Source organism: Phyllobates terribilis, unplaced genomic scaffold (assembly GCF_046119375.1).
Source record: "Phyllobates terribilis strain yellow unplaced genomic scaffold, ASM4611937v1 Scaffold_1__5_contigs__length_1240528914, whole genome shotgun sequence".
Classification (NCBI taxonomy): domain Eukaryota; kingdom Metazoa; phylum Chordata; class Amphibia; order Anura; family Dendrobatidae; genus Phyllobates; species Phyllobates terribilis.
Genome location: NW_027362761.1, coordinates 1,144,485,206 through 1,144,499,184, shown reverse-complemented (window position 1 = coordinate 1,144,499,184; position 13,979 = coordinate 1,144,485,206). Strand labels below are relative to the sequence as shown.

Below are 13,979 nucleotides of genomic sequence, written 5' to 3'. Positions count from 1 at the left end.
CCATTTTAATAGCTAGTAAAGGCAAGGTATTCAGCTGGGGGCTGATATTAGTAGCCTGGGAAGCTCCGTGGGTATTACCCCCTTCCCAGGCTTCAAACATCTGCCCCAGCTGTCTGCTTAACCTCCGCTAAAGACTAAAATTATGGGGGATCCCACGCCAATTTTTTTTTTAATAAATCCTTTATTTTAACACTAAATGACACTTGAGGGGTTAATAAAGATGCAGTCCCTAAATTATTATTTATTTTTTAATTAATTTTTCCCAAAAATTTTGACGTGGGCTTTGCCATATTTTTGTATGCCAGCTAGGTACAGCATCCAGGAACGGGCTGCCCCCAACCACCAGCTGCCTATTTGTACCTGGCCAGACACAACAATATAGGGAAGCCCTTTTTTTCTTAATTATTTCATGAATTTCATGAAATAATTTAAAAAAAAATACGTGGGGCTTCGTCCTATTTTTGTGTCCAGCCAGATACAACTAGGCAGCTGGGGGCTGGAATCTGCAGCGCAGGGAGGCCCAAGCTTTCTGGGCCCGCTGCAAATTGCAGTCCACAGCCACCCCGGAAAATGGCGCGTTCATAGAAGCGCCATCTTCTGGCGCTGTACCCAACTCATCCAGGGCCCTGGTGCGGTGGCTCACTGGGTAATAAAGGGGTTAGGGCCAGCTTGGCATTATCAGCTGGCCCTAAGCCCGAAATTCATGGGGTCAAAACAATATTAGACATGACCGCCATGAATTTCTAGTAAAGTATTTAAAAAAAAACACAACACCCAGAATAAAGTCCTTTAATTGAAATAAACACACAATTCTTTATTGTTCTAAATTAAACCATACTTACCATCACGCCCATTCCAGCTGAAGCCAACGATCTCCTGCAATAAAAGAAAAATAATAAAGCAACATCATCCTTACCTTCCCATGGATCCCACGACAGCTTCAGCTCTGCTACATCGAGATGACAGGCTGGACCTGCAGAAAGCTGCCATCCAGCCTGTCATCCTGCAGACACTGAGAAGCGCAGGCATGCTTGCGCTCCTCTGTGTCTGGCTGTGACGGCATCCAGATGAGCCGAGTCTCTCACGCTCACCGCATGCGCAGGAGAATTCTCCCACGCTGTCAGTGACGTGCATGAGGTGAGCTGAGTTTATTGTCGGCTCATCTGGATGCCGTCACAGCCAGATACTGAGGAGCGCAAGCATGCTTGCGCTTCTCAGTGTCTGCGGGATGACAGGCTGGATGGCAGCGTTCTGCTGCGGTCCAGCCTGTCATCTCGATGTAGCAGAGCTGGAGCTGTCCTGGGAACCATCGAAAGGTAAGGATGATGTTGCTTTATTATTTTTCTTTTATTGCAGGAGATCGTTGGCTTCAGCTGGAATGGGTGTGACGGTAAGTATGGTTTAATTTAGAACAATAAAGAATTGTGTGTTTATTTCAATTAAAGGACTTTATTCTGGGTGTTTGAGTTTTTTTGTAACTTTGACTATGGGGTTAGTAATGGGGGTGTCTTATAGACGCCCATCATTACTAACCTGGGCTTGATGTCAGCTGGCATTATAAGCTGACATCAACCCCAGCCCTATTACCCCACTGCCACCGCTACAGGGCAGTGGGAAGAGCGAGGCTAAGTGCCAGAATTGGCGCATCCTATGGATGCGCCATTTCTGGGGCGGCTGATGGCTGGTGTTTCTAGCCTGGGAGGGGGCCAATATTCATGGCACCCTTCCTGGGCTATTAATATCAGCCCCCAGCTGTCTGCCTAGCCTTTGCTAGCTATTAAAATAGGGGGGACCCCACGTCATTTTTTTGGGGGTCCCCCATTTTAATAGCTAGTAAAGGCTAGGTATTCAGCTGGGGGCTGATATTAGTAGCCTGGGAAGCTCCATGGGTATTACCCCCTTCCCAGGCTTCAAACATCTGCCCCAGCTGTCAGCTTAACCTCCGCTAGAGACTAAAATTACGGGGAACCCCACGCCAATTTTTTTTTTAATAAATCCTTTATTTTAACACTAAATGACAAGTACAGTAATCAACACTATCACTGTACTTATTATATATGTGACTGACATGTTTCTATCTATCTAATCTATGTGTGATGCTCTATTATTTCTGTTATAAATTGTCGGGTACCGGTGTATGCCGCTGCTGAATTGCCGGCCGGCTTTTTTAAAGAGACGGTGCATGAAAACACTAATATTTTTTTAATTAAATCCTTTACACTAAATGACAAGTACAGTAACCAACACTGTCACTGTACTTATTATATATGTGACTGACATGTTTCTATCTATCTAATCTATGTGTGATGCTCTATTCTTTCTGTTCTAAATTGTCGGGTACCGGTGTATGCCGCTGCTGAATTGCCGGCTTTTCATGTTTCACTGTGAGCACTGTTCCCATCGATTTGGGCAACCACCTCCCCCAATACATTCTACATTATTGTTAGTTGTTTTCCTTCATGTAGAATTAATCTACAAGGAAAGAAAGGGTTTATTTTCATTCCAATATTTCTGTCCCATTGACTTGTATTGGTTTCCGGTATCGGAATCGGCGATATCCGATACTTTTTGGGTATCGGCCCGATCCAATAAGATCCGATATTTCCTGATATCAGAAGGTATCGCTCAACACTACTCATATGTGGTGGAAAACTACTGTTTAGGCAAACGGCAGGGCTTGGAAGGGAATGAGTGCCAACTGAATTCTGGAGCACAATTTTGGCTGGAATAGAAAAACACAACTGTCCCCATAGTGGAAGCTACACCTCTCAAGAAATTTGTCTGCTGGTGTAGTGAGCATTTTTAACCTTCAGGCGATTCATAGAATTGTATAACATTAGGCTGAGTAAATGGAAAATTACATTTTTTTCCACTAAAATGTTACTTTGGCCCCAAGTTTTTAATTTCCAAAAGGGATAACATGAGAAACTGAATGGTAGAATTTGTTGCACAATCAATTTCTGAGTACGCCAATGACGCGCCCCCTGGGCCATATTCTTTAGGGGGAATATCCGGAGCCGGATCAGATGGGAGTTGTAGTCTTCCGAGTGGCTGTGACCCGGTCCGTGCCCAGGGTGTCAAACTCAGTTGTATGTGGCAGTCCTACAGATGTTATAAAGTTCTTTATTGTCGACTACGCCACCCGTTGTATTGCGGTCACTATGGCCGCCGCTGCAGCAGGGTCCGCTGAGGCTGATGGTGTAGGTGCAGCTTTTGGTGGTATAACCCCCAACGGGTGGGGTATAGCCTCAGGGGGTCAGGTGCAGAGGATGGGGGTTGTGGTGGTGCAGCATAGATGTTAAAGGAAGACAGAGTCGGGTTGTGCAGTTTAGGGTATTTACTCACTGCTGATGTTCCGGTCACTCCAGCTTCAAGTGACCTCCCGAGCCGTGCTGCGTCCACCAGGTCCTGGATCCAGCCAATCCCCAAGCGAGTCCGGAGCGTGACCCTGAGCTCTCCTTCTGTCCTTTCTCTGGCCGTCCCCACTATTGATCCACCCAGGTCCAGCTCCCTCGGGCCTTCTGTTGGGTGACCCTTGGCCTTGGGTTCCCTGACCCTCCACGTGGTATGCCTTCGTGGTGGATGTGGTGGGTGGCCGTGGCAGACGCTGCCCACGGCCTCCGGTCTCTGGCTGGGGTGTGTTTTTGCCCCCACCAGCTTGGGTTCCGGTACCCTAATGCCGACTCTTCACCCGTAGCTTGAATTTGGGTTCTCAGAGTCCTCTCTTTATCCCCTCTCTGGGTCTTTCCTTCTTTCTCCTCTCTCTCTCTCTCTAGGGCTTCTCTGCTCCTCTTCCTCCTCTGACTTCTCTCTGCAAAAGGCTGACAGACTGACTGACCCTGATCTCTGATGGTGCCCACCTTATATACACCCTCTATGTGTGAGCTCAGGTGACCAGCACCCAATGAGCTCCTATCTTTACCCAGGCTGCTCCCCCTATCTGCCCCTACACTACTTGGGATGTTCCACTCCCCTCCCACTCCAGCCAGGAACAGACTCGGTCGTACCTGCACATTTCTAAGTGGGAGTACCGTCGGTCTGCTCCTCGGAAATGGGATGTGTGTAGTGCATGCAGCCTACCGAGCTCAGTTCCACACTCCATCCTTACCCGGGAGTGGAATATCACACCTCTGGGTTGAGGTGCAATACCCCTGTAGCAGCCGAATCCTCAGGGTGCTACATTCCCCCCTGGTAAATCACAGCACGTCCTCGGGCTGTAAGACATAACACCAAAAACATACAAATTTTTGCATAAACATATAAAACATATAAAACAACATATATTAGCAGATAAAACATTCTCGTCGCCTCTGGCTCCTCCTCCGGTCACTGTGCAACGTGTGACCGGGTAAAGTGCGACAGTCTCTCTGGAAAACTGGTTTTCCTATAAAACCGGTAGGGGGCGCTTTAGGACGCGCAACTATATACAAAAAGGGAAGGTGGCCGCTCTCAGTCCTCGGCCAGGTATTGGGGAGGAATGACCGCTCTCAGTCCTCGGTCAGTGGGATTTAGGGGTTAAACGGGTAACAGTTCACACTTGCTGGTCCCAACGGGGACTATTTTTAGCAACAGCAACAGTTTCAGTTTCAGTTTATGGTGCCCCGACGGGCAACTATATACAGCTCCTGCTTCGCTGTACTTAACGACGGCGTCCTCCTGCTCTTTCTTTATTGTTACCTTTGGCTCTAGTTTCAGACCCGTCCGGGTCCTCTTGTTCTTCCTCCTCACACCGCAGCTCTTCCTCCGTCAGACGATGCACATGGAGGGCGTAGGGTCCTTTGGCACACTTGTGCCGGGTGAAAGTGACCTCGTCCCCGATGTAAAGGTCACGACCTCTGTGTCCCTCCGGTAGGTGGGACTCAACGTCTCTCCTGGTCACGAAGACGTCGCCTAGGGTGCGGTGGTCTCGGATGAAGCCCCACCCATGCTGCATATTAAACTTTATCACAGTCCCGGTGGTGCGGGGACTATGCGCTGCACGGGGGTCTCTCCTGGCCTGGCTCTTCTGCTCCGCGCTCCTTATCTGGGCTTGTTGTTCCCGGACCCGCCTCTCTCTCCGCTCCCTCTCAAAGTCCTCGAGCTGTTGGCGGCAACACTCAGCACGCTCCGCTGCAGCTGCCCGAGTCTCTTGAGTGAACCCCATGAGATCTTCTGCGGTGGGGTCCCACTCGAACTGCGCTTCTGCTAGCAGGGGCGAGATCCTCTTTACGGGCTTTGGAGCCGGGATCAGGGGTTCATCCAGGGGTCTCTCTCTCCGGAGTCGGGGATGGTGGAACTCCGGTGGCCATATAAATGGCTGCCCATCCGGGCACGTATGCTGGGCGTACAGGTCCTCTCCCAGATGCGGCACTTTAGGTCTTATGGGCGCGGTGGTGTTAGCGCCCGGGTTGCCCGGGCCTTGCGGCCAGGCCTGGGGTATCTGGAAGGTGAAGGGCACCGTAAGGACGGCGGCGCCCTGGGCTACTTGGCCCTGCGACCAGGCCGGGGGCTCCGCGGAGGTAGGGGGCGCTGTTGGTATTGCGGCGCCCGGGGGTACTAGGCCTTGCGACCAGGCTGGTGGTACTTCCTGCTTGGTCACGCCCGGGGTCGAGGCGTGTGACGTCACAGGGGTCGCGGCTCCCGTTTGAGGCCTAGTCTGCGGCGGTGACGTTGCAGCGACGGGCACGGCAGGATAGACTTCGGGCTCTGCGACGGGGAGCTGGGGCAGGTTCGCGGTTTCCCGGTTTGGGGTATAGACGTCCCCTTTACCTGCCTCCACTCGTTCGGCTCCCTTCTCGGCGCCGTCTCCGGCCTTCAGTCCTCCCGCCCCATCCTCAGAGGCGGTCGGTCTCCTCGTCTTGGGTGGCGTGCTCCGCTGACGGGTCTCGGTCTGCTGGGCCATCTCACGGCTCCACTCCGCCAACGTCTCTCGCTGCACCCGGGCCATCCTCCTTGCGAGGCCCTCCAGAGCGGTCTGCGCACACTCCCGGTCTCGGGGGAGCTGTGCTAGGACCTCCACTAGGCCTAGTGGGGTCGTTGTTTCCAGCAGGCTCCTGACCAGCGGGCCGGTGCTGCTCTGCTCTCCCTCTTCTGTTGTCTCCAGCAGGCTCCTGGCCAGCGGGCCGGTGCTGCTCTGCTTTCTCGCCATCTCCGGGTAAGCTCCTCCGATATTCTTCTCCAGGCTTCTTGCCTCCGGGTGCGCTCGCTCTAGACTGCTCCAGGCGGCACCCATCTTTGCTCTCTCCCTTCGTCTCCTCCCCCTTCGAGGGCGGTCCCGGGGCCACTTGGTGATTGTCAGCTCCAGGGGCTGTTCTTTCACGCTGACAGACACCTCTAGCATCACAGTCTCTGTTGGTGGGGGCGGTTTCCACTTTTGGCGCCATTTTCGGTCCTGGCCCACGATGGGAGGTGGCCTCTTGCCATCCTCTGGCACGCCCATAATGGCGTCCGCTCTTCCAAGGCGGGAAACCTTTGGAAATGGCGGGAATCGTCTCCCAGTGGCGGGAAACTCTGCAGATGGTGGGAAAAAGCTGTTAATGGCGGACAACCGGCGGGAATCGACTGGTGATGGGGTCCGATGGCGGGGACCCTCCGGAACCGGCAGGAGACTTGTTTTTGAGGTAAACTCGCACTTTTCTTCAGGCACTCAGTACCCGGGTGTTGCGGGCACGTAATCCTGCCGACTACGCCAAAGTTGACGCGCCCCCTGGGCCATATTCTTTAGGGGGAATATCCGGAGCCGGATCAGATGGGAGTTGTAGTCTTCCGAGTGGCTGTGACCCGGTCCGTGCCCAGGGTGTCAAACTCAGTTGTATGTGGCAGTCCTACAGATGTTATAAAGTTCTTTATTGTCGACTACGCCACCCGTTGTATTGCGGTCACTATGGCCGCCGCTGCAGCAGGGTCCGCTGAGGCTGATGGTGTAGGTGCAGCTTTTGGTGGTATAACCCCCAACGGGTGGGGTATAGCCTCAGGGGGTCAGGTGCAGAGGATGGGGGTTGTGGTGGTGCAGCATAGATGTTAAAGGAAGACAGAGTCGGGTTGTGCAGTTTAGGGTATTTACTCACTGCTGATGTTCCGGTCACTCCAGCTTCAAGTGACCTCCCGAGCCGTGCTGCGTCCACCAGGTCCTGGATCCAGCCAACCCCCAAGCGAGTCCGGAGCGTGACCCTGAGCTCTCCTTCTGTCCTTTCTCTGGCCGTCCCCACTATTGATCCACCCAGGTCCAGCTCCCTCGGGCCTTCTGTTGGGTGACCCTTGGCCTTGGGTTCCCTGACCCTCCACGTGGTATGCCTTCGTGGTGGATGTGGTGGGTGGCCGTGGCAGACGCTGCCCACGGCCTCCGGTCTCTGGCTGGGGTGTGTTTTTGCCCCCACCAGCTTGGGTTCCGGTACCCTAATGCCGACTCTTCACCCGTAGCTTGAATTTGGGTTCTCAGAGTCCTCTCTTTATCCCCTCTCTGGGTCTTTCCTTCTTTCTCCTCTCTCTCTCTCTCTAGGGCTTCTCTGCTCCTCTTCCTCCTCTGACTTCTCTCTGCAAAAGGCTGACAGACTGACTGACCCTGATCTCTGATGGTGCCCACCTTATATACACCCTCTATGTGTGAGCTCAGGTGACCAGCACCCAATGAGCTCCTATCTTTACCCAGGCTGCTCCCCCTATCTGCCCCTACACTACTTGGGATGTTCCACCCCCCTCCCACTCCAGCCAGGAACAGACTCGGTCGTACCTGCACATTTCTAAGTGGGAGTACCGTCGGTCTGCTCCTCGGAAATGGGATGTGTGTAGTGCATGCAGCCTACCGAGCTCAGTTCCACACTCCATCCTTACCCGGGAGTGGAATATCACACCTCTGGGTTGAGGTGCAATACCCCTGTAGCAGCCGAATCCTCAGGGTGCTACACCAACACCCCATATATGGTCAAAAACTACTTGTGAGGCACAGTGCAAATCTCAGAAGTGCCATATTGGAGTTCAGATTTTGCTGGAATGGTTGGCGGGTGCCATGTCACTTTGGCTGAGCCCCTGAGGTGCCAGAATAGCAGAAACCCCTATAAGTGACCCCATTTTACAAACTATACCACCCAATTAATTCATATAGGGGTGCAGTGAGCATGTTGACACCACATATGCCTCACAGAATTTTATACCACTTTGCTGTGAAGAAAGAATAATTACATTTTTACCACTAAAATGTTGTTTTAGCCTCAAATTTTACATTTTCACAAAAGGAAAATGGGTAAAGAAATTGCACCAAAATTTGTCACACAATTTCTGCTGAATGTGGAAATATTGCATATGTGGCAGTACAGTACTGCTTAGCCACATGGCGAGACTGGGGAGGGAAGGAGCGCAAAGTGACACCATTTTGAAAACTACACCCCAATACGACATTATCTACAAGTGTAGTGACAGTTTTGACTCTGTGTGTTTTCCAGAAACAAGTGCTAGTGGATGTTGCGTAGTGAAAATTGCAAATCTGCCATTGTAGCGTCCACTACATTGTAGTCCCCGTACATTGTAGTGCCCAGTACATTGTGCCCAGATCGTGCTTCCGGAGACATGGCCCCCGTAAATTAGGCGTGCTTTCATCGCTACTGAAATACCAAACATGTGGATGCTAACTGTAGTTTAGGCACACTGTGGGGCTCAGAAAGGAGAAGGGCATTTAGATTTGGGAGTGCAGAATTCGCTGGATATTTTTGGGGGGCGATGAGCCATTTTGGTTTTCTAGAGCCTTTGTGCTACCAGTAACATGGAATCTCCTTGTATTTCCGTTAACAGATGACGGACCTGAGTGGGAACTTGCTTTTTTTGTGGATTGAGTTGAAGCTTTTATTGAGAACATTTTACATAACATTTTGATCACATTTATCCTGTGCTCTATGCTGAGCATTTACATCGGGGTGTCCATATACAGTGGGGAAAATCAGTATTTGATACACTGCCGATTTTGCAAGTTTTCCCACCTACAAAGACTGGAGAGGTCTGTAATTTTTATCATAGGTACTGTGAGAGACAGAATCTTAAAAAAAAAAAACAAACTATTTTTACATAATTAATTTGCATTTTATTGCATGAAATAAGTATTTGACACAATAGAAAAACAGAACTTAATATTTGTCACAAAAATCTTTGTTTGCAATTACAGACGTCAGACATTTCCTGTAGTTCTTGACCAAGTTTGCACACACTGCAGCAGGGATTTTGGCCCACTCCTCCATACAGATCTTCCCCAGATCTTTCAGGTTTCAGGGCTGTCGCTGGGCAACATTGAGTTTCAGCTCCCTCCAAAGATTTTTTATTGGATTCTGGTCTGGAGACTGGCTAGGCCTCTCCAGGACCTTGAAAAGCTTCTTAAGGAGACAGTCCTTAGTTGCCCTGGTTGTGTGAATCGGGTCATTGTCATGCTGGAAGACCCAGTCACAATCCATCTTCAATGGTCTTACTGAGGGATGGAGGTTGTTGGGCAAAATCTCACAATACATGACCCCATCCTCCCTTCAATATTGTGCAGTCGTCCTGCCCCCTCTGCAGAAAAGCACTCCCAAAGTATAATGTTTCCCCCACCATGCATCACAGTTGGGACGGTTTTCTTGGGGCTGTACTCATCTATCTTCTTCCTCCAAACACAGAGGAATTGATACCAAAAAGTTCTATTTTGGTCTTATCTGACCACATGATCTTCTCCCATGTCTCCTATGGATCATCCAGATGGTCACTGGCTTGTTTTTTGCCGGACGAGTTAATGTTTTTATTAGTCCTATTTTCGGGCACATAGCATTTTTTGATCGCTTTCTATTCTGATTTTTGGGAGGCAGAATGAACAAAATCCGCAATTCAGGAATACATTTTTTATTCTGTTTTTATGCCCTTCGCCGTGTGGTAAAAGTGATAAGACAGATGAATGTGAGCCGAGCCTTACTTCGATTTTTGTGAGGCCAGACAACAGCAGGTCATTTATTTTTTATACCGTTCCTCGTGTGGTATAAGTGATTATACGACTTTATTCTTCGGATCAGTACGATTACAATGATACCACATTTATATCACTACATTTGTATGGCAGCTTGTTTTTTGGGAGACAAGATGACATTTTCAGTGATACCATTGTTATTTCGTTAGGCTTTTTCATCACATTTTATTTCATTCTTTGGCAGTATGATGAAAAAGTATAGTTTTTTGCCACGTTTTTTATTTAATTTTTTTATGGTGTTCACTGAATGGGTTAACTACTATGACAGTTTTATAGACGGGTTGTTCCAGGTGTGGCGATACCAAATATCTGCACTTTTTTTGCTTTTTTTTTTTTTTACATAAAAAAAGTTTATTTATTGCTAAAATATTTTTATCATTTTTTTTTTTTTTATATATTTTTGAAAAAAATGTATTACAATTTTTTTTTATCTTCTTCCTTAGTCCCTCTATGGGACATTAACTTTTTTTTTTACTGATCTCTGTTATAATGCATTGCTATGCACCAGCACTGCAATGCATTATACAGATCAGTGCTGCACTGACAGAAGCCTCTTAGACCATGCTCCTGGCATGGTCTAACAGGCATGACGTGCCACGGCAATAATTGGGCCCTAACGATGACGTCATGGTGGCGCCAATCGGACAAGAGAGGGAGCCCCCCTCCCTCTCTCTGCCTTCTAAATTCTGTGATCAATATTGATCACGTCATTTAGGGGGTTCAAATGCGTTATAAATTAGTTATATTGTTATAATAATAGTATTGAAAATGCTATTTTTAATACTATTATTAATACTATTTTTATACTTTTATTATTGCTAACAATTATAATAGCATTCCGTTTACATTAGTATTAGATTATTTTTTCATTATATCAAAAATCTAAAAAAGAAAAACAAACAACAACCCTTTAAAAACTGATAGCTGAGAATACAATTAGATTGTTATAAATATAGTATTAAAAAAAATTAAAAAATAAGAATTATAATAACATTCTCTTTACATTTAGTATTAGATTTTTTTTTATTGCGACCGAAGCAGTGTGGGTTAGACCTGGACAGCAGGAAGAAAGGCTTTATAGTATTTTTTGGCTGTAGCCCATTAGGCTTACACCGTGGCAGGGTGATTGCAGTATTATGTTTATTTCCAGGAGGTGTTTCCTCATTAGAATACGGCGTCCTTAGTTGATTAAATAATTTAATTTACCCTTAAATCTATTTTGCAGCCCCCTAAAGGCATTGCTGATAGGCTCCACTGCAGTCTTCGGATTTCAGCTTTCCCTGTGATAGAAGTAATACTTGCAGACAGACTCTTAACCTCTTTTCCTGGCAGAGAAAATCCAATATAATTCATGTCAGCAAAGACGCCTTTATTAAAGGACAGGAGAGGTTGTGCAGTGCTGGAGGGGCGTATGAAAAGTGCCACTTTTATGTTCTGCGCCATTACTAATACTTCATCGTAAATCGTCCATCCATCAATAGCTGCAGATAGTGACGATATTTGCATTAGTAATCCGTAAAGCCTCTATTGCTTAATCAATAGCTATTAGATAACAGGCTAATTTAGATATTGAAGCTTGCATAGTACATTTGGAATTACACAAGGAGAATCGTTCATTATAGGAAGCCGGATTTTATAGTCAGTAGTAAAAAGTCAGAAATGAGCGAATCTTTTGAAACTCAAAGTCGCCAACTCTGACGAATTTCTCCCAAAAATTCCAGTTGAGACCAAACGTATTCACTGTGAACCAAATGTACCGCAAAGCCTCCAATTGCTCTAAAAACACGTGTGTAACACTCTGAGGTCTCCTAGGACTGTATCCAACCCCTTTCAAACTTTTAAATGCAAAGGCAGCCTCAGTAATGCCAAAATGGTCTCCACATATATAGCTGTGGGTAAACAGATGGAGCCGTTTATCACTACTGTGCTGTCACACACTATATGTACAGTTTATTCAGTGTTTTATGTCTTTCTCTTCCTATCTCTATTGCTAAATTGTGAAATGTAAGATCATCATACTATCCAGATTCACCCCAAAATGACAGCTGCATTCCCTGCCTCGAGTTTTATACATGCTATGATAGTCCTTCCTGATTGGCTGTGCTATATGGTGCTGTCCTACACTATCTGTACAGTTTCTTCAGTGTTTTCTCTCTTTCTCTACCTATCTTTATTGCAAAGCTGTCAGGTATAATATCAATTCAATATCCAGATTCACCCTAGAATAGCAGCTGCATTCCCTGCCTTGACTGTTATGCATGCTATGATAGTCCTTCCTGATTGACTGTTCTATAGGGTGCTGTCCTACACTATCTGTACACTTTCTTTAGTGTTTTCTCTCTTTCTCGACCTATCTTTATTGCTAAGCTATAAGGTATAATGTCAATTCAATATGCAGATTCACCCTAGAATGGCAGCGGCTTTCCCTGCCTTGACTTTTATACATGCTGTGATAGTCGTTCCTGATTGGCTGTGCAATACGGTGCTGTCCTACACTATCTGTACAGTTTCTTCAGTGTTTTCTCTCTTTCTCTACCTAGCTCTATTGCTAAGCGGTGAGGTGTAATGTTATTTCAATATCCACATTCACCCCAAAATGGCAGCTGCATTCTCTGCCTTGGCTTTTATACAGGTTATGATAGTCTCTCTATACTACGTGCTATACTATGTGATGTAATAGCTGAAAGGCATTGTAGGGATAGCGCACCCAATCACACCCATGGTTAAGTGAGCCATCTTTGGCTGGTGCAATCTTCTGCAATGTGTAAAATGGCAGCTGATATATTAGGCAATTTGTGTGAGCCGAAACGCAAATTGTATGAATTCCACGGATTCCGCAAATTCGATTTTCTCATCTCTAGGGGTATGTCTATACGCTCAGCATTTAAAGCAGAAAAATCTGCTGAAAATAGTGCAGTGCTCACTGGAAAAACCCAACTAAAATATTTGCATTTTTGCCACATTTTTGCTTACGTTTATTATGCATTTTTTTCTATTCATTTGAATGAATGAAAAATGCTGCAAAAACACTGAAAGAATTGAAATACGAGAAATCGAAAAGTAGGAGAGATGATTCCCCTACAACGGCCACATATAGAATAAATTGTAGCCCTTCATAGTGAAGCCTATGTGGAGTTGCGCTGAGCCAATGAGTCCCTTACACTTCAAAAGAGAGTATGTCTGAAAACTTTTTGTGGGTTTTAAGACTCTTAAGCAGCCATTAAGGGATCCTAAATACTGTGGAGGTCAGATGCTGGCTGTGTTATACAGCCATCTTCTGCCTGTAACAGCAGTGACCTTAGCTAGCTCTGATAATGCTGTTTAAAGGGACTCTGTCCATACATAATGACTGTTCAAACCAAGCACAGCTGCTCAGTGCAACATTGTTGTTGCCAATCATTCAAATACACCTTGCCACCTGCTTGTTTTTCCTTAATCTCCACCCCCTCTTCTTTGATTGGCATTTCTACCTTCATAGGGCCAGAGAAGGGCAGGGATGGATGGAAACCAAGAAGGTGGGAAGGTGTATTTAACACCAAGTTGCATCGAGTACCTGTGCTTGGTTTGAACAGTCATTCTGTGCTGACAAAGTCCCTTTAACAATGACAGTTACATTTGAATGCCACCTGAGTCCTCCTCGGGCTGGGCATCATAAAAGTCCCCTAAGGGGACTAAAAAAATAAATAAATAAAGTAAAAAATACAAAAAATGTTTTTTTTTAACTGTAAAGTTTAAATTATCCCCAGATTAAATACAAAGAAAGTGAAAACAAATATTAAAAGAACATACTTAGTATTTCCAAGAACGTAACAGTCTGATAGATCAAAATATATAATAAACAGGGTAAAGAAAAAAAAAATTATCTCCAGGATTGCGTTTTTTTGGTCACAACTCCCCTAAAAAATAACAATAAAAAGAGATAAAAATTTTATATGTAAACCTAAGGGGTGTTAATAAAAATGTCAGCTGGCTATGCAAAAAACAAGCCCTCATACAACTTCAATGTGAAAATAAAAAGGTTCCA

At 46.6% G+C, this 13,979-nt stretch overlaps 1 protein-coding gene across 2 annotated transcripts in view; it reads left to right on the top strand.

Moving 5' to 3' along the window:
- The window catches only part of SORCS2 (sortilin related VPS10 domain containing receptor 2), a 1,226,315-nt gene that overhangs the window by 899,228 nt on the left and 313,108 nt on the right, over positions 1-13,979 (top strand). The gene's annotated exons all lie outside the window — the stretch shown is intronic.